Consider the following 20,094-nt stretch of genomic DNA (forward strand, 5'->3'; position numbering starts at 1 on the left):
CTCTCGGCCACCTCCTCCCAGGCACGTCTGGTCACTTGGGGAAGCCTCCGCCTCCCGTCCCTGGGAAGAAGGACCTCCCGCCGCCCTGCCACCTCCTCCAGGAGGGCAGCTAGGCACTCATCTGAAAACCAAGCGGCACACTGCCCCGCTGCCCTACCCTCCGGCCCTGGCCTGCTCTCCAGATGCCCTCTGATGAGCCCTTCTGCTTGCCATTGTGAGCAGCCTTGCAAAGGCTGCCAGCGCTTCACATAAACAGGCCTCCGGGTCGTCATTGGACCCGGCGGTCAGTGCACTCCCGCCGCCGCCCGCCCACTCCCGCTGTCCTCTGGAGTCAGGCATTACGCTGGGCGGGCCTTAATTGGCTCGCCCGCGTAAAATTGCGGCGTGGACTCAATCCCAGGCGGCGATCAGGTCCGCGCCTGCCCATGCCAACTCCCACTTGGCCTGCCCTACATGGGGACAATTCTACCCTATCTTGCCCTTTTCTGTGGTGTGTGCTGCTCACATTATGGCCTGGTTAGGGCAGCGGGAGGAGTGAAATGTTTATTTCCTTTTCTGGACGCAGGGAATCGTCCATGAAAAATTATCACCCCAAAGGATTTTAATGAAATATAATTTTTTTTCTCCCCACAAAAGTTTGCCGCCTAAGCCATTTCTGACTTAACTGCTGCAAGTTGTTGGGACTATTCAAGGTGCCCTTTCACAATCCCAGGAACATGACACCATGATCCCTTACAAGACTCCATAAATCATATTACAAGGGCAGTGAGAATCAAACTGCTGTTGAAAGAAGTTCCATGTAATCAACTGAAGAAAAGAGGCTAAAGTGAGAGCAAGAGCAGCACACACTGAAACCTCAAAGCGCTTGTTCTCGAGCACAATGCATTTCCCACATTCTTATTCGATAAAAGGAGCAACCAGGGGAACTGATTAGCTTAAAACTTAATTACAGGGAGGAAAGCTGAAAAAAAAGTGCATTTCCAGATAGGTTTCACCTTTGGCCACAAGACATTTGTGTAAACACTGGTTCTCTGCATGCCTGCACAGAAGGAACTAGTGTCCAGTTACTTTCAATTAGGTGATAATGAACTTTTCATAAAGCTGTCGGAAGGTGTGTGATTTGTGATCGAAGATGGGAAGTTAAATGTTAACCATTTACACTGATACGCGCTTTGTGTGAACATCAATGATTAGGAAATTCACTGGCTGACAGCCAGACCCTATTGCCATCTGTCACAATTTTCCATGGTTAGTTTCCAAAATGCTCCCAGCATTCGTAGGTTTGGGCTTCTATCAGATTCCCTTCAAACGCCATTAGTGTCACAAGCCTGAACTTCCCACTAAAGATAACTTGAACAGAATAATGGATGGATGAAACTCGCACCCCTCTAAACTCAAGTGGGATAACCTGCCACAGCTTCTGAGATCAACCCAGCCTTAATGCAGGTGAACACCCACTGATATGGATAATAAGGAGCATAACACCATGGGAGGGGCAGCGACTTGTGTGCTCTACAGATTCTGAGGCCTGCATCAGGAGAAAATCTGGGAGAAAGCAAGTGTGCAATTTGGCTTGCCAGCAATATCCTTCACTGGAGCACAGGGGGCCTCCAGGTTCCTGATATGGTGCAGCTTCTGTGCTTCCTTTGGAAGTTAGATACTGATTGGATCCAAACAGTGTATCCCAGATCCTAAAGAAGAGCAAGAGAATAGCATTGGAAGTGGGTGACTAGGGCAGTGAGTGTCTATACTATGATCCCACATGTAGCAAGTAAGTTTCTCAAAAGGTTTAATGACCTTACCAGCTATGACAATGTTAAAAAAAAAGCCAATTACACCTTCTAAGATTTCACAGCACCAAGTACATTGGCCACTTTCAGTGGACTCCTCTCATACTGTGTTAAAATCATGGCGTTCCTTGGCAGTGGGGCCCTAGATGCTACCCAGGTTCCCTTTAAAATCTCCTTCCCCTCAGTTTCACTTGGAAGTATTCTTTCACTCATAGCCTTATATGCATATCTTTACTCCACTAAAAGCCTCGGACAGTACAAAATACCATGTGGCTTGCATCTGTCAATCCAGTATTATGATCGTCTTCCTGGCGCCTGGATTTTACTGGATCTCATGGTAAAGAAAGGCTTTTCTCAGTTTGTATGCCTTTGCAAAAATAGAAGACAGCTCATTTCAGTAGAGGTAAGTTGGTGATTTACATCACTGCCCTCTGACCAACTCACCACCTGAAAAAGAAGCATTTTGGTCACACGCTCTGTTCCCCAGCAACTCATTCTAACTTCTGTTACTGTCCTCTCCAGGTGTGCTACACCAGGTAGAAGCAAAGGAGGAGGAAAATCTGCTAGTGTTACCTGGTTTTGGCTCTGCAGATAATTCATTACACTTGTTGTCAATAACTTCTCCCTGACAAGCACTAACCCATTGATATCCACCTGGAGGGCCAGAGGACAGGGAATTCCCAGGGTGACATGTAGAGTATGAGCGAGCTGGAGAAGCAGAATGAGGTTCATTTAGGACTAAGGTGAGGAGAAATTCCTTTACTCAATGGGATGTGAATCTTTGGAATTCTCTAGAGCGTTGTGAATATGCCATCACTGAATATATTTAAGGCTGAGACGGGCAGATTTTTTGTTTCTTAGGGAATCGAGAATACGGGGGTCGGGCGTGAAAGTGGAGTTGAAGCCAAGGATCAGCAATGACCGTATTGACTGGTGGAGCAGGCTTGAGGGGCCATATGGTCTTCTCCTTCTCCTATTTCTTATGTTCATATGAACCACCCAGGTTTCCACCTCGGCCACCACACTAAAATGGCCTGAATTAAAATCACAAGTAACACCTTCTGTGACTGTAATTGTGGTGGGCTATCTCTCCTTTCCTCCCCATTCCCTCTGCAGCCTTTGACAGACCAAGATCACCCCCTTCCAATGTCTCTTGTCTTGTTATTGAGCTCAGTGAGACTGCTCTCACTTGGTTCCATTCATGTGTTTGATCATATCCAAAGCATGTCTGGCAATGGCTTCTCTTCCTGCTCCTGTACTGCTACCTCTAGAATCCCCCAAAGATCTATCCTTGACTCCACTCCTCTTCTTAATCTGTAAATTACCACTTGGTGACATAATCCAAAGACAAGGCCTCAATTTCCAAAGTTATGCTGATGGCACTGTGCTCTAACTCTCCACCGCCTGTCTCAACCATTCTGCTATCTCTATATTGTCAGACTGCTCGCTCAATACCCAGTTAAAGATGAGGCACAATTTATTCCAGTGAATATGCTACAAACGCCATGGGCAGAATTTTACGACAGCGGGATTTTATGCTCCCGCTGAAGTCAGTGGGGTTTAGAATGTCTCGCCGCATTTTACGGCCTCGTCCCCATCGAAACCGGGCCATAAAATTCTGCCCCATGCCTCTGCCACAAATTCTATCTGCCTCCTCAGATGCTGTTTCATGTTGAGCCGGGTCATTCACAATCTCAATACCCAGATTCCCAACATCCACAGTATTTTGCCTTTATCTCAATACCTAAATTGAGCTCAAGCTGAGCTTTAGAACCCATATCCTTAAAGACTGTCTACTTCCACCTCGGTAACATTGCTCATCACAGCCAACCTACTGTTAAATAGAGAAAAATTAGAAATTGGGGACAATTGTTTGATTACCTACCTCCTAATCAGAGGAAATGGGATTAAGTGAAATATTGGGTAAGTTTTTAAAAAATAATCTCAGGGAGGTGTAAATTTGCCTTTAAAAGGGAATTTGCAGCTCGGTTTACACTCTGGTCAGTTTTCTTTCCCATTGATTTCAGTGCTATGGTCTTGTGTGTTAGCTATGGCTCAGTTGGTAGCACTCTTCCCTTTAGCTTACTAGGTTGTGGGTTCAAGTCCCACTCCAAGACTTGTGTGCAAAAAAATTAAGGCTGATTTTCCCTCTCCTGTATTGAGGTAGTGCTGTGCTGACTTTCAGTTGAAATATTAAATAAAAGTCCTGTCTGCTCCCTTAGATGCACTTAAAGGATTCCCGTTATGCTATTTTGAAGAGGAGTTACCCCCAGTGTCCTGCCCAATATTTATCCCTCAGTCAACATCAGAAAAACAGATTATCTGGTCATTATCAAGCTGCTTTTTGTGGGAGCTTGCTGTGTGCAAATTGGCTGCCAGGCTTCCTACATTCCTCTTTATTCTTGCACAGGGATTGGGCATCGCTGGCAAGGCCAGCATTTGTTGCCCATCCTTAATCGCCCTCCAACTGGGTACCTCACTCAGCCAATTCAAAGGGCAGTTAAGTATCAACCACGTTGCTGTGCATCTGGAGTCACATGTAGGCCAGACTGGGTAAGGATGGCAGATTTCCTTCCCTAAGGGGTATTAGTGAACCAGGTGGGTTTTTACAACAATCGATCATAGTTTCACAGTCACCATTACTGAGATTAGCTTTCAATTCCAGACTGCCGTGGTGGGCTTTGAACATGTGTCCCCATGGCATTAGCCTGGGTGTATGGGTTACTAGTTCAGTGACGTTAATACTCTGTCCCCCATTATAACAGCTACTACATTTCAAAAATACTACATTGGCTAGAAAGTGCTTGGGACATCTGGTTGTTGGGAAAGGTACTACATAAATGCAAGTCTATCTTTCAATAAACAAAACTGTGCAAAGTGTAAAACAGGCTGCCTATTCATTTTCACATGAATTTCTACCCCATCGTTTCTGCAAACACTTGGAACAGTTAATGACATTGAATGTTTATTCAGCAAGGGTGTCAAATCAAACTGTGCATGACCTGTAGCGAATGTTGGATGGTCAAATAGGAGATCCACTAACAAGTCTCACTCAGCTGATATTCACGCAGATCTGTGATGAGTTTCCTTGTTTGAATTATTTGCCTAGAGGTGTGAAAGAAAACTATCTGGGAAGTTAGCTGCTCCATGCTGTTCAACAGTATCCACTGTCAACCTGAAAAAGAAGTGACGTTGATGGCACAATTGAGTTGTCCGGCAAGTCAGATTGCCTCATGACCCTGGTTGGGAAGACAACATGAATACAGGGAGTAACCACTTAAAAGAAAAAAATATCAGAAACTTTTTCAACCAGGGAGGATTCTCAACCTTTCAGACAGGATAACCTTAACAACTACAATAATCAATAAGTTGTTATCCCATACTCAGAGGAGTGCAACATGGAGGGCCATGACAAATTGACTTGACAGAGCTAGCTTGAAATAACTCATCAATGTGTACATTATAGTTTGTAAAGCAATGCTAAAGTGGCATATTATTACAAATATAAAGGAATGCTTTCCATATAACATTTACTCCACATGGAATTTCCATAAGAGGATGCAAAATTGTGGAAAAATTATTGTTTAACTCATTCTTGGGATGTAGGCAATGATGGCAAGGCTAGCACTTATTGCCTTTCCCTAATTGCCCCTAGGAAGGTGTTGCTTCTTCTTGAACCTCCACAGTCCAAGCTGTCAAGGTACTCTGACCATGCTCTTAGGTAGGGAGTTCCATGATTCTGAGCCAGCCATGATGAAGGAACGGCGATATATTTCCAAGTCAAGATGATATGTGCCTTGGAGGGAACCTGGAGGTGATGGTGTTCCCTTAGACCTGCTGCACTTCTCCTTGTTGGAAATGATCGAGTTGTGAGATCATGACTGAAAGCATCTTAAGAAAGCATCATGGCCAGTTTAAGCTCCAAATGTTTCATTCTTTACCCTGCATCCCCACTGTGTTTAAATCAGAATATATTGCACCTTCTCCTCCTCAGTCATGACACCTCAGAACACACCTGTAGAACTCCTTCAATCTTACCTTCCTCCACAACCTTCAGATTATTAAAATCCAAGTTTGGTGTCACCTCATCACAATTTCTTGATTTACTGCCTTTCAAATCTGGTGTTTCCTTGCCTGCATTCTGGTCCTTGACCCTTCACATAGGTGTCTCAATTAAAAATGATAAGCCATCAAAGTATGTCTACTATTTCTTACAGAATGTTGCCTAGCATTTGCAGAAATAACTGCTGAAGGAAAGCAAGTGTAAACTTTTTTGTAAAAAGACTTGAAAAATAAAAATTCCTTTTCAAGATCGTGTATTGAAACAATGGCACCTTTGCTGTGGAAACTGGACTAATATTTGTTAGATAAATTCTTTCAATTCAATCTAAAAAAAGATAATTAACAGCATAAATCATGACATTTCTTCAGGGCTTTGATAAATTTGACAATGTTTCTTCTGATGACCCCTAATAAAGTTACCACTGTCTAATCAACAGTATTACCTCAGGGAGTTTTGCAATGCCCTTTATAGATTTAAGTCTTCAATGATTCAAAAGATCCTGTCTGTACTGAAGCACAGGTAGGACCCAGTTCAGGGGTATATCATAACACCTCCAAGCCTGAGGAAGTAAAACAAGAACAGTGAAACCATTAACAGATGAACCCATACAATGACAAATAGTGTTGGAACGGTGAGTTCATATGTTTCAGATCTTGGGGTAGATAGGCAGCTACACTTATTTGTACCATCTCAGAGTGGATGATGTCAGTAGAAAGGCTTGGTCTTGGATCTGGATCATTCTTGGACTGGTTGGCTTAGCTACATAATGCCTTAACCAGCTGAGCCATCAGGGCAGCCCCACAATTCATTCATTATATCAACTTTATAGGGTTGCCCCTGATATCCAAAACATTATTGCAGACAATCTTATAAAGTGAAGGGCCTGTGCCAGTACCAAAGGAGCCACTTGTAATTTCACAGGGAGCCTGTAATAGGCGAATGATACCGATGGCAAAGCTGTTGTCAGAAGTAAATTAACTGTGCACGCAATAATTGGGTTTTGTTGGCCTTGATGACTCATTCTCTGATATCCAAGAATTTTCCAGCCAATTAAATTCAAAAATTCAATTCTACATTAGCTTTGCATGTGACAGACTTTTGAATGACTGTGTATGGACAGTCCTTAACATGTGCATTTGCTCCAATGTTGTTGAATTCTTCCCCCACTGTAAATGGGGCAATTTAGCAGCACTGGGCTTTTGTTAAATTCATTTTTGGCATGGATGCAACATTTATTGCCTAACACTAGTTGTCTTGAGGAGGTGGTTGTTGTGGACCTTCTTCTGTTGGATACAACTGAGTAATTTGCTAAGCCACATTGGAGAATAGTTAAGAATCAATCATGGTGGTGTGGGACTGGACTCATGTATAGACCAGACTAGGTAAGGATGACAGGTTATCCTCCCTAAAGGACACCAGTGAGATGGGTTTTAACGACAATTCAATGGGCTGAATTTTACGAGTCGGCGAGAGGGGACGGGACCCGCTTGCCAACATGTAAAATGACGCCCGGTGATGCTGGGGGGATTTCCTGACATCACCACGCCCGATTTAAATTTTCAGGAAGGAGGGAGCGCAGCAAAATCAGCTGCGCGCCCGCCGAACTGTCAATGGCAATTGAGGCCATTGACAGGGTCAATTAAGCAATTAAAGGACCTGCCCGTCCAACCTTAAGGTTGGCGGGCAGGCCAGGAGCCCCGGCGGGAACTAGAAAAAACATGAAACCTCATCCACCGGTGGGATGAGGTTTCATGTAGGGTTTAAAAAATTTTAAGAAAGATTTTGTAAAAATTATGGACATGTCCCAAATCATGTGACATTGTCACATGAGGGGACATGTAAGAGAAATTTAATTTTCTACTTATTTCTTTTTTACATGTAGAGCCGATCTCCCTGAGGCTGCACTTAGCCTCAGGGAGATGAGTGCACTCTTTTCATTCGCGAAAGAGCACACTCTCGATTTTGGGATTCCCCCCCCGCCCGCACAGGGAGCACATAGCACTTCCCTGCGGATGTCACGCTGGGCGGGCCTTAATTGGCCCGCCCACGTAAAATGGCGCCACACCTCTGTTTGGGGGCACCGATCGGAAGCAATGGGGGAGAATTCAGCCCAATGGCTTCATGCTTACATAAGGCTACTGATGTTTTACTTCCACATTTTTAAAAATGAATTCACATTCTCAAATTGTCATGGTGGGATTTTAATGCTCTTTTGGCCATTAGTCCAGTGGCAAAGCCGTGATGATCTTTGCAGAAAATAATAATTTTCAATTATTAAAGCACTTTTCACATCTTCAGGGTAGAGCGTGCGGCCTGTCACCTGTACCCACAATGAAGAGGCCCCATCATTCTAACACCCTGGCTTGCATTGCATCAGGACTACAGGCTACAGGGTGTGAATTGAGCCTCCAGAAGCAGCTCTCTGGATTAAGTCTGGCCAACATCGATCTATCCCATCCAGCAGTAAAATAAGTGTGGGCTGGTTGCAATCACAAGGGGTAGGGGTAGGGGGGGTTCTTGAGAATTTGGAGGTTAGTCGGGGCAGCGGTAATCTAATTTATTTTTGGGGATCCCTGAGGAGCATTCGTGCTCCTTCGAACCCCACAATAATTATTTGCAGAACCTCTAGGTATGTAAGGGCATTATTGACTGTGGAACAATCAGAGCATGCATGGAACAGTTCTAATCCAAAATGACAATAAGGCTCTTATTTATGGCCTAGCGCCTTGATTTGCATATTAAAAGGGGATACTGCCTGAAGCAGGCAGGCGCCTGGACATCCAATGGTGGACCCCTTTCAGAATGGTACTGCTGCATCATTTGGTAAATGAGGTAGCAAAGCTATTGGCCCTCTTTTCTGAATAATGCCTCCACATTTAAGCCAATTTCAGGGAGTTAAAACCAGCCCAATTGAGGACTGTGTATAATTCTGGTAAATGTACCATGGCAATAATGCCCAGGCTTTGGAGGAAGTATAGAAAAGATTGACCAAGATTAAATTTGCTTACTCAACTTAACCAAAGTGTTGTAAGTCTCAGAGTACCCAAAATCTTTCAGACACCGGCCCCACGCAAGTTCAATGGTTAAGCATCTGGAATGGCTTACTCAATGGGAATCCCAGGCAGTGGAGGCACTCAGGTCAAAGCCTCCCTGTACATGGATGATGTCGCCGTCTTCTGCTTGGGTCTGCTGTCGGTGCGCAGACTGATCCACATCTGCGATCAGCTCGAACTGGCCTCGGGTGCCAAGGTAAATCATGGGAAGAGCGAAACCATGTTCTTTGGGAACTGGGCTGACCGATCCTTTGTCCCATTCACTGTCAGGGCTGACGGCCTGAAGGTGCTGGGGATATGGTTCGGAGAGACTGGGGCATGCGTTAGAAACTGGAAGGAGCGAGTGTCTATGGTGCAAAGAAAACTGGGCATGTGGGGACGACGCTCCCTCTCCATTGCGGGTAAGAACCTAGTCATCAGGTGTGAGGCACTCTCGCTGTTGCTGTACGTGGCGCAGGTCTGGCCCATTCCAGACTCCTGCGTGATGGCAATCACCTGAGCCATCTTTCGCTTTATCTGGAGGGCGAAAATGGATCGTGTCCGCAGGGACGCGATGTACAAGCCTCTAGATAAAGGGGGAAAAAACATGCCCAACATCGCCCTCATACTGATGGCTACCTTTGTGTGCTGCTGCATCAAGCTGTGTGTAGACCCTCGGTGCACAAACACCAAGTGTCACCACGTGCTGAGGTTTTACCTGTCCCCGGTGTTGCGAAGGATGGGTCTGGCCACGCTGCCGCGGAACGCTCCAAGTAGTTGGACCGTGCCGTACCACCTGTCCCTGGTGGAAAAATTTATGCAGAAAAACACCTTTGACCACAAGTCCATCAGGCTGTCGTCGGCACGTAATGTCTTAGAGGCCCTGCGGGAAAAGGAGAGAGTGGATCCTATGGGATGGTTCCCCGAGCAGACTGTCAAAGTCATTTGGCAGAATGCCTCATCGCCAGAACTTTCCAACAAGCACCAAGATGTAGCTTGGCTGGTGGTGAGAAAGGCCCTCCCCGTCAGGTCCTTCCAACACGCCAGGAGTCTCACCCCATCTGCACGTTGCCCTCGAGGTGGCTGTGGTGGGGACGAGACCGTTGTTCATCTCCTTGTGGATTGTGCCTTTGCAAAGAAGGTCTGGAGAGAGGTGCAGTGGTTTCTGTCGAGGTTCATCCCGAGCAGTTCTGTGACACAGGACTCTGTGCTCTACGGGCTGTTCCCAGGGACACATACCGAGACAAACATCAACTGCAGCTGGAGGATCATCAACTCGGTGAAAGACACTCTTTGGTCTGCCCGAAACTTGTTGGTCTTCCAGCGCAAAGAGTTGTCCCCGACCGAATGTTGCAGACTGGCACATTCCAAGGTCCAGGACTACGTGCTGAGGGATGCACTAAAGCTTGGGGCAGCCGCCGCAAAGGCGCAATGGGGAAAGGTCGGTGTCTAAGACCTTTCTGCCATTGTGCACCGAGGGGCTGGGAATTGTATAGACCCCTCGGGTTGTCGGGCTCAAAATGAATGTATGCATTGAATACTAATTGTATTATAATTGTATTGAAGCACCTCAGAGTGCAACATGATGTATGTTGATAACTCCAATACCATTGTCTGATTGTCTGTAATGACCATATTGAAATGATTGTAATATTCATTGATTGTATTGATGCACCTCGTGATCCATGTGTAAAAGTTGAATCTGATTGCACTTTTTGTGATTGCGATTTTGAAATGTTTTGTAATGTTCTTCCAGATATTTTATGAATAAAGTATATTCTTAAATAAAAGCGGGAATACTGCTGCTCTGTTAAATAATGAAAGAGGAAGAGGAACAGAAGAGTGAAGAGGCTTTGAGAGTGAGTACTGCAGTAACCCACTCGCTATCTCTCCTATTGGTAGCACTGCATTTGAGCTTGTTCTCTGTCAGTTTTTACTTTGCTGTGTAGCAAATGAGCTCCACAGGAAATTTCAGCATACAGTCCCATTGACACAGAAACTACCATGAATTTTGATGTAATGTCTGATTAAGTGCAATCCAGCAAATTCAAGGCCAAAGGGTGAACATGTGGAGTGGACTGCTCAGGAAGAGATTGATGGCAAGTAGTGTGGAAAAATCAAATAGAGAATAGAATATTGACTAGATTCTTGATGGGATGGCTTTAGTTTTTGAGGCTAGCCAAATTGACTCCAGAGTCCTTTCCACGATGGTTTGTCCAAAGTTCCAAGAAAAAGCATCAAACTACCACTCTCAGGTTTAGCGTGTTGCACTCCCAGATGTATTCATAACAGGTTTATGAGATAGAAATTGTAATTGACATCAAGTTTGTTTTTTCGTTCCAGTTAGGAGTCCAATCTAAAATTTACTGTACGGTGTGTACACAACATAAAAATGTTGTCTTCTTAAGATTGATATAGAATTACTGATTTTAAAATAAGGCATAATTAAAAGATATGGTAATGTTCAGACAAAAGTAAAGGGCCAAGTTGAACATTATTTTGAGAGTTATTTATTTGCACTTTCCTATTTCAAGTGAATGTCATTATTTGTCAGGGTTTAATACACAGCTGCTTGGAAGAGGCAGGCTAGGCAAATTCTGAAGATCTATATGTTGGTACAGCATAAGTCTCCAAGATAATTTTATAATTCAATCTGACAGCTAAATTTAGATCATGGTTTTACTGTAGCTACAGGGTGATGCTATTGAACATTTTGCTTCCACTGTGTCCAAAGCTAAGTAATTTAAAAAGACAGGATTCATTGAAGGTAATTTTTGAATCTGAAAGACTCGTGTGAATTTTAGAATAAATAATAACGCGGAAAACAGGCCCTCCACAATGTCCATTTATCATCTGTGTCTACGAGGCAACTGCAGTGTGCTTGATGCAATTTTTTTAAAAATGAGTAACACATTGAAAAGAGTTCCTTAAATTGAGTCACTTTTAAGTGCTTAAAATTTAAACTAAATCACATAAGATAAAAGTTGGTCATTCGTAATGTGGTAACATAAATAGTTTTAGGAAGTATTAAATAGGGTCAAAATCATGAATGCTTCTAGATGCCATTTTTCATTGATGCGTACAGCAAACTCTCTGCACTGCACCCCCCCCAAAGGCTGGAATCTTCCGTTCTGGAGCCGGTTAGTGGCAGGGCCGAAATTAAGTGAGAGTGTTTTGCGCTGGTGGGGGCTGGGGGTGGGGCAGCTGGCCACACGCACTCCTGTGCTGTTCAGCTCATTACGTATGAATCCACGAGGAGCTCAGCGAATCTCGTGGTAGGGCAGGCAGGAATTCACCATGCCCACTGTTACCTATTGGGGGTCAAAGGTCCCGGTGCCATATTTAAAGAGTATAACCATTCGCTCACTGCAAGCCAAGAGCTCCGGATTCACCACATCACAGGCAAGTGCGTCACAGACCAGACAATGTGTGGCCCCACGGTTCAGCGGAGCCTCCCTGCAGATTCTCCACTAAGCCACCCCTGTCTGAGCATGGGCGGCCTGGGAAGAGTTTTCAGCAGAGGTTAGCGCCCATAGAATCCACAGGGGAACTTCCAAGCAGTGAAGAAAATGGATGAATGGGGTCTGCTTCTCTCCACCAGGGTGAATGGCAATGTCTATTCACTGCAAAGGAGCATCAGGCAATATAATTGTGAGAGTGCACAGGGATGTCAGACTGGAGTTTGGGTTGCAGAATGCAGCAGCAGATGGGAAATGTACATTGAATGTGTGGCATCCACTTCATGCTGTTAATGTTCTATCGGCTGCAGAACATATGTAAGGGGTTCAACCAGTGCTCCTTTACCCTTACTGTGGGTTCTTGATTTTAGAATTTTATAAATGACAAACTCACAGGGACACAGGGGTTTAGGCTCAACCACAAACTTATTTATTGACAGAACACCTCCACGGCCCCTAATACAAGAGCTCTAAACTAGTGTAATGATGCCACACAACACTCTAAACCACAAACTCATTTATAAAACTCCACTGAAAAGTAGAATCGCTGGCAAAACCCCACGTTTCTGCCCCAAACCCTACTCGGTCCAACTCGAACCCCCTTTCAGGATTTAGTTAATACCCTTAAAGCTATCCTTAATTCTCAGCCCCAAAATCTGTGGATCTGGCTGATACTTCCAACTCCCCACACGGTTAGTTGTTCCAGTGCGAGCCATAGGTCCGTGAATCAAGTTAACCGTTCTTGAACCTTCTTGGTTACCGCAGTGCCAGACCCCACGCCCTTGGCCTTTTTATTACAAATTTTGTTTATAAGTATCAAAGTACATTTCCTGTTTGGATAGTCGGTGCTTAGCACCCCTTAATCTCCTTGGCCTGGCTCCTGCCTTGGTTCAGACAACCCATTCATCGCGATGTTGTTTCCACGGCTGGAATAATGGATCCCATCCCAGTGTGATGTACCTGGATCTCAAGTTAATGTGCATGTGATAAGATCCATTTCTCCTTAGCTGCTGTGGATGTTTGTTTGTGTGATGGCTGTTGTCTAGGGGCCATTTGCTGTGATGGTCTCGCAGTTTCTTTAATTGGATTGTCTGATGGTACCTGCTTTGTGTCTTTGAGATGATAATGCCCCAGTATCTTTATACATAATCGATTCGGATTTGGTATTGACATGTTTGAAGATTAACACCTTGCGGTACATCCTGCCTCTGTGTTGAGGTTTGGCCTATTTTGTTTTGTAGCTTTTATGTCCATGAACCGAGGTCTTTGGGGTTTTTATATTTAATAAAGTCCAGTTGGAGGGGATTCCGATCCTACACATCCTGCTTGTCAATCACTTACTGCGGAAGGCTCAGGAGCTGGCATAAGCATACATGCTCCTAAACTGCTCATGTACCCACAGGGATGATAATCAATCCTTCTGCCTTTCTGCAGGACAAGAACTCGCACGATACATGGGATTGGGCCAAGACCAGAGACGGCCTGCCTGACATCTGAATTCTCATCCCATTCAAGAAAGAGGCCGCAAAGCTAGCTGGGAAGGAGCAAGACCATGCCTTTGCTGAAGTCGAGATAGGACTCCCCAGGGATGCCTCCAGTCTGCAGTTGTCAAGTCCTGCCACGGAGTGAGACATTGCTTTAATAAGGGAGCTGTCGGGTCGCTTTGCTGAGTGAACACAGTTGCATGCCTATCTATTGGTGAGTGAGTTGGTAAACAATATTCTGCAGATGCAGAGACCAATTTAAGAGGAAGCACATGCTGTTTATTAACACAAGTAACAGAGCACTAACACATGTGTGCTTCTCAAACCAGACCCTATTCTAAACTACTGATTAACTTTATAGCCCGCGCTATAAACAATTGGGCAATACAGTCACGTGGTCAATCTGCTCACATTCTCTTAAAAGTATATTGCACCTCAGATTACCACATCACTCCCCCTTTACTCGCAAGTACAATTTACAATCTTTACAATATATCAACTATTTACATAAATAAATTATTTACAAATTCAGTCTCTCTGGAGCCTTCTACAAACATGTTGAACGTCTTAATTCTACAACTTCGGATGGGTTAGCCAAGGCCTCCCTCTCGGAAATCATCTGTCCACTATGCTGCCCATAGGAACCTGTAAGTTTGTTTCTTCAGCACTCTCAGGCTCAATGGATCCTACCCAAGTACTTCCAAACCAAGGGGAGTTCCTTCCACATGTGGCATAGGCTCCAACAGGAATGCTTTCACCCTCTTTTGGGCCCAATCGCATGCACTCCTGCTACCCCTCCCCTCTAAGTCCAACAATATGAAGCACAACTGTCAAGAAGGTTCTCAAAATCAGAATGTTGGGCAAGGCTAAACTCAACATGAAATGATCAGCTTCCTGTTGTGTAAACAAAATTTCGTGGCCTTGTTAGTAATTTCACTTTCTCTTCCTACGTGTCTTCTTTTGATGGGTTTTCTTCTTGGCAGCGCTGACTTTAATCTCTGCTTCCTCTTCAACTTTCCTATTGGCCAGGCTAGGCTCAGGTATGAGCTCAACTTGAGTGAACTCGGTGGTTGAATCTTCCAGCATTTCCTCATCTGTTAGCTCCTTTGAAAACTCAGGGGTCTCTACCTTTAGAGCTTCCTGGCTTTCAGGTAGCTGGTTCTTCAGCTCTTCCTTTTCCTTTTTATATTTGTTAGTTGTTTCCTGGAGAATTAAGTATCACTGTGTTTTCTCAGCTAATTGATTCTGCATCTCAGCCAGAGATATGCTGAATTCTTTCTGTTCTTCCTCACACCTTTTTAGTACAAATTGGGATCTGAGGGAATTTTGCAATATGCGAAAGTCCTTCAGCAGGTTTTCTTTTTCTTTTTGGAGGTTACTGACTTCAACTCAAACGCTGTCCTGAGAAGCATCACCTCTACAAGTTCATTTTGTTGAATCTTTACATGCTCCTTTACCAACAGTAACATTTCCTGCTTCTGATTAAGATCTCAGTAATCTTTCAAGACTGATCTCACTTAACCAGTCCTTTCCAAGGAGACTCGGTCCCCTGCCTGCTATCACTATTAGGGGTAGATTAACCGGCTGACTTCCATACTATACTGGAACCTTGCATATACCTCTTACTTGTATGTCATCCCCAGTATACACCTTTAATTTAGCGTATGAATTTCCAAGATTTAATGGTTGGTCTCCTCCATTTAGATATTTGACTGTATGTTCCCCTTTAACTGTCGTAGATGCCCCTGTTTCCACTTCTATTCAGATGTGTTTCCCATTGGCTTTCACTGTCATGTAGATTGGCTCTGTTTTACCCATTTTTAAGTTGTTTAGTGAGTAAATGCCTGACTCTCTTTCTTCTGGTTCCTCTATTACGTGGATTTCACGATTTTTACCTTTTCGCTTCAAGTTTTGTCTTAACCTGTCTTTACAATATCGCATCATGTGCCCATTACGATGGTAGTAGAAACACTTAATTCTTTTAAATTGCCGTTCATTTGCTGGCTGTCTGGTTCCAGTTCTGCCATTATTAATGTAGGTTTTCTCTGTTAAACTATTGCTTTTTGCTGGTCTGTTAATGGTGGCTGTTTCCTTGCCTTTCCGTGGAGCCCTGCGCTTCTGCGCCATTTCTAACTGGTGCCTCCCTCCCAACGTGAAGGACGGCGCCATTTTGTGCTCCCTTGATTGCTTCTGGATCCCTGACTGTGCTCTCCATTGCGAGCACCAACCACAGCACCTTGCTGAAGTCTAACCTTTTTTGAATGGTGTCTTCATTAATCCCATACACTAATCGGTCTCTTAATATGTGGTTAATCGAAGTCCCAAACTCACAGTGCTCTGTCAGTTGTTTTAAGGCTGTTACGTAGCAAGTGTCTGTCTCTCCAGGGGCGTGACACCTCGAATTGAATTTTAAAATGCTGTGTTGTTACCAAGGGTTTTGGCTGAAAGTGGCTTTTCACTAGATTCACCAACTCATCAAAGCTCTTGGGATCTGGGGCGTTGGGTACCATTAGACTATGAATTAGGCCGTATGTTTTACTGCTACACGTCAATAAGAGGATCACTCGCCTCTTCTCCTCCCCTGATATGTCATTGGCCAAAAAGAAGAACGCGAGATGTTCTATATAATGTGATCAGTCATTGGTAGTCTGATCAAGAGATTCGATACGGCCAAACTGTGGCACACTGGAGGGAGATAACTTCGACGACTATGATGAAAACTGCAATTACAATCACCTTGCAAGGTACGGCTAATTTACTTCTGTTTAATTTCTGTGGCTCTCTTTGGTGTCGTCGACTGGTTGTGTTTTGCCTCGTCGCCAGTTTTTGTGTTCCTTCTGTCGGGTCGCTTTCTCAGTGAACACGGTTACACACCTATCTACTGGCGAGTGAGTTGGTATACAAGATACTGCAGATGCAGAGACCAATGTAAGAGGAAGCACATGCTGTTTATTAACACAAGTAACAGATACTAACACATGTGGGCTTCTCAAACCAGACCCTATTCTAAATTACTGATTAATATTGTAGCCCACGCTACACAGCAATTGGGTAATACAGTCATGCGGTCAGTCTGTTCACATTCTCTTAAAGGTGTATTGCACTTCAGATTACCACAGGAGCCTGCTTCAGCATCCACTAAATCTTTCTTTTCACATATTTCCCTTGTAGTGATGTCATGCTGATATCTCTTAAAGGAATATTATAACAGCTACCTCTACCTCAGCTGTGTCAGGGCTGCACCTAGATGTAGCGATAGGAAAGAAAGATAAAGAGGTTTTGAAGGCACATACTCGGCACGGGTGAACAGCCTTTGCATATAATTTTGGCACTTGTAAATATATGTTTAATTGCACTATGTTCAGGTTTGCTGTATTCTCATGATGCTACTAGTTACTGCAATGGTCCCAGTGAATTAAGGGTGTTGCACTTTGCTCCCAATCAGGTTCCGATATGTGGTTCTAACGATGCACAATTTATTGTCTCACATCATCAGTAGTGTCATCATTGAGTATTCAGACATGAGTATGTTCCAGCCTTGGCCATCATTCATGAATGTGTGGCCTAGGCACATATCAGGCAACCCAGCAGGTATTACTCACCTGGTTCTGAGCCCTCTTAGAATGCTGCATATGCACCATTTGCAGTCAAGTCATTGCCTGTTCTGCTGGTATCCTGCTGTGAGATATGAGGAGGATGCAAAGAGGCTTCAAGGGGTGTGAGACAGGCTGAATGAGTGGCCAGGAACATGGCAGGTGGATCATGAGGTTCAAAAGTGTTAGGCTCTCCATGTGGTCTGAGGAATAATAAACAAGAGTCTTTTCTAGATGGTTAGATAATGAGAGGTGTGGATGGCCAAATTGGCCTGGCTGTCCTTATTCAAAAGTAACTTTAAGCTAACATGCAGGTGCAGCTGGCCAGTAAGGGGATAACTATCAAGTTTCCATTGATTGCAAGAGAGATAGACTGTAGGAAAAAAGATGAATGGCAGCAATTGACTGTAGCCTTGGTGTGACCTCATCTGTAGTATTGTCTGTCCTGCTCATCTCCTTACCTAGGGAAGGATTGACTTCAAATAAAGGGATTGCAACCAAGGTTCACCAGGTTAATCCATGGACTGGGGATTATCCCATGGGATGAATGCAGCTGCCGTCCGTGCTGGGATCTCAATGTTGTGTGATCCATGAGTCAGGGAGCAAACGTGCTGCTGTGTGGGCTTCACCATACAGAGGAGAACACAACAGAGCATGATTATCATCCAGTTGTCTCATAACTATTAGGTTGTCCCTTTAGTCAACCAACTGTGCTGACCTTGAACTCCACCCACCCAAAAGGACCCTCCTTCCACTTCAATGGATCGCACTTTCAGAGCGACTGTGTTTTCGAGGAACTGTTTAAAAAATGGCGCACATCATATTTCAAACTCATTCTACCACCTTCTACCCTCCCCCGTCACCCACAAACTTCCCCCTATCACCCTTGACCCACCCAATATACCCATTCCTCTTCCTTCTGATGCACTTGAACCTCCCCCTGCTAGCCCTGTATCTCTAACGATCACCCTCCACATGCCTCCTTTCCCCTCTAAGCCTACACCCATTACCATCTCCATGCCTACCCTCACCCCGATCCCTCCCATTATCTGACCCTCCCATGAAACCTGCAGCTGCCCAACTATTACCCTGGACCTGGCATCCTACCGAATCCCACTCCCCCCATTCTCATTGTGACTGTTCCCTCTACTGCCCACTATCTTCAGTTCAGCCCCCAGGACCCCACCATAGATAGCACTAACCCCATCATCCCAGCCTGAAAACCCCCTCCCCTACCCAACCATAGGACCCATAGACCCAAGAAACAAGGCTCTTCCTTCCATCCTATGTCCCTGCACCCTTGCATTCCCTTGATGCCTCCCTCTCTTCTCCATGCCCCCACCCTTCCCCACATGTCCTCCCTCCCCAATCCTGCCTTAGCTCCTCGCTTCCCCCCCCCCCTTAGCTTGCCTCCCCTCTCCAGCTTTCACTCCGCCCTTCCCCGCTTAGCCTGCCTCCACTGTGCAGCCCCTGCTCCACCCTTCCCCCTTTCCCCCCTTGTCCTCCTGTCCAGCCTTCACGCAGCTTGGCCTACCAGCACCTGATCTCTATCATGAGGCTGACATTTGCGAGTCACCCCCAGGGAGGCCGAAACACTAGCTACTCACCTCAAAGTCATAGAAAAAGTTGTTACAACTGGTCTCCGGGTGAATTCCCCCAATTTGTTAACTTCCCAAACGGGACCCCAATTTTGTTATGCTCCTGGATGAGGAAGGAATGAGCTGGCTCCCCTTCTTTATTCAACCTCCTTGGTTGATCGCAACAAAGCTAATTTAAAAGGGATCCCTTCCCCCATGGATACCTTTTTGCAGTCCAAGTGCATTTATTTGTTTCAGAAGGAGCCAATATAACCAGGCTTTCTTGAGTCATTGAGTTTATTAGTTACCAAAAACCCGAGAAAAATAATAAAAATGCAACACACAGGCACGCAAATCAGAAATGAGAAGTTAAGATTCCAAATAAAAGTTTAAAAAAATATAAGAATCCGTCTTTGGCTTTCCATGAGACGTTGTGGCCTTTAAGTTAGGTGATTCCAGTAGAGCTGACTTTGGCAGTTTTGTAGTGGGTTTGGAGATACTTGGTTCTGCAGGTTAGCTGAAGAAACTGTCCTGTTTCCTTTTTGATTGAGGCTTCTGCTTTAAGTGCCAGCACCTCCAGCAACAGAGAGAGAGAGAGACATCGCCTGCAACTGCAGGGCCGACCAGTTGGTCTCCTTGTGCTGTCAACCTCACAGTACACCAGCACACACTTTACTGCCCCGCAGCTAGCTTTTTAACCCATTTTTCCCTGTGTATTCCTGTAAGGGAAAAACAAACCAGAGTCTACTTTCTTTGATTTCCGACCATTTTACAAATTCTGAGATGTGAATCAACAGGAGATGGAGTTTAGATGCATGCTGAGGCGTGGTAATCATTCCTTTTTCTCTGCATCTGCAGGAGATTAAAGTTCATCCTTTTCCATCTTTCCTATCTCTCTTTCAAGTGTCTCTGCTTGAAGAAGGCCATCATGACACCTTTTGAGGTGTGACATTCCATGTTCTCTCAGGGCAGGTCTGTCAGTATAATCCACATAGGAATTTTCCAGAAAGTGGTCACTTTACATCATCTTTTACTCAGTGTCCTTGCTTGTATGTAAAAACACACAAGTCTTCCTTTAAAAGTTCAACGTGCCTAAG

This window comes from Cetorhinus maximus, chromosome 5 (genome assembly GCF_964194155.1).
Source record: "Cetorhinus maximus chromosome 5, sCetMax3.hap1.1, whole genome shotgun sequence".
Classification (NCBI taxonomy): Eukaryota; Metazoa; Chordata; class Chondrichthyes; order Lamniformes; family Cetorhinidae; genus Cetorhinus; species Cetorhinus maximus.